The following is a 1,266-nucleotide window of genomic DNA, read 5'->3' as shown; positions in this document are numbered from 1 at the left end:
CCCATGTTTTGACTTAATTGAACTTCTGTATGGTGAGGATGTTTTTATGCTAAAGGCAGCTAACACCCTTTGTGATTGCTACCAGTAGCACAGGACATGTTTATCCTTTTCGCAAACACCTGGTTTCATCACTGATTTTCAATGACTCATTCATATAATTTTTATCACTGTTGTGCCTTTCGCGCCCAATGGAGTCTGTTTCGGCAGATAATCGAGATTGATTATACTCTGGTGTTGATGATTTGAATTTACTCATTGAACCCAAGTAGAGAATTGAAGGCAGTTTTGGTTTTTGGTTTGTTGTTTAATGCCGCACCCAGCAATATTCCAGCTATATGACGGCGGTTCATAGTGGTAGCTCTGGTAAGGCTAAAACTGTTTTATTTTGTTTCATCTGGTTTGTAAGTTTGTTCTTTTGCATATTAACCTCAAATCAGCATTTTTTTATTACACTCCTACCTCTCTATCAATCATCTCAACACTCTTGACATATTGATTAATAAACAAGATTAAGAAAATCAGTAACACAAATCAACAAGGTCTAAAATTAACAAGTTCATGGTTATCAAGGAATAATTGATGGTATGACCCAAATACTCCCACAAATTCATATCTTTGCACTCTGTCAACACTGTATACATAGGCACTCAGCAATATTCCAGCTATAAGACGGCATTCTGTAAAAAATCAAGTCAGGACCAGACATTCCAGTGATTGATATAATGAGCATTGTTCCACGCAATTGGGATCGATGACATGCATCAACCAAGTCATCGAGTCTGACCACCCGATCCCGTTAGTCGCCTCTTACGACAAGCATAGTCGCTTTTTACGGCAAGCATGGGTTGCTGAAGACCTATTCTACCCCGGATCTTCAGCAGATTTGGACATGCGTTACACTAGGCTACCTCACTGTACCAAATTGCAGCTAGGCATCACACTTCACAAAAGTCCTCCTATGTAACGACTGCCTGTAAACTGTTGAGTCTGGACCAGACAAACCAGTGATTAATAAGAGCAGCAGTCACTGAGCTTGACAAAGGATGACATGGTAAATATCACAGATTGTGACTACTGTTTGTTTGTTGTTTAACCCACACTCAGCAATATTCCAGCTATATGATGGCGGTCTGTAAATAATCGAATCAGGACCAGACTGTGCAATGATTGTTATATCATGAGCATCAGTCTATGCAATTTGGATGTGATGCATCAACCATGTCAGCGAGGCTGACCACCCGATCCTGTTGGTCGCCTCTCACGACA

This window comes from Haliotis rufescens, unplaced genomic scaffold (assembly GCF_023055435.1).
Source record: "Haliotis rufescens isolate VD_foot unplaced genomic scaffold, xgHalRufe1.0.p SCAF_10, whole genome shotgun sequence".
Lineage (NCBI taxonomy): Eukaryota > Metazoa > Mollusca > Gastropoda > Lepetellida > Haliotidae > Haliotis > Haliotis rufescens.
The sequence above is the reverse complement of the archived record's forward strand: the minus strand, read 5'-3'. Positions refer to the sequence as shown.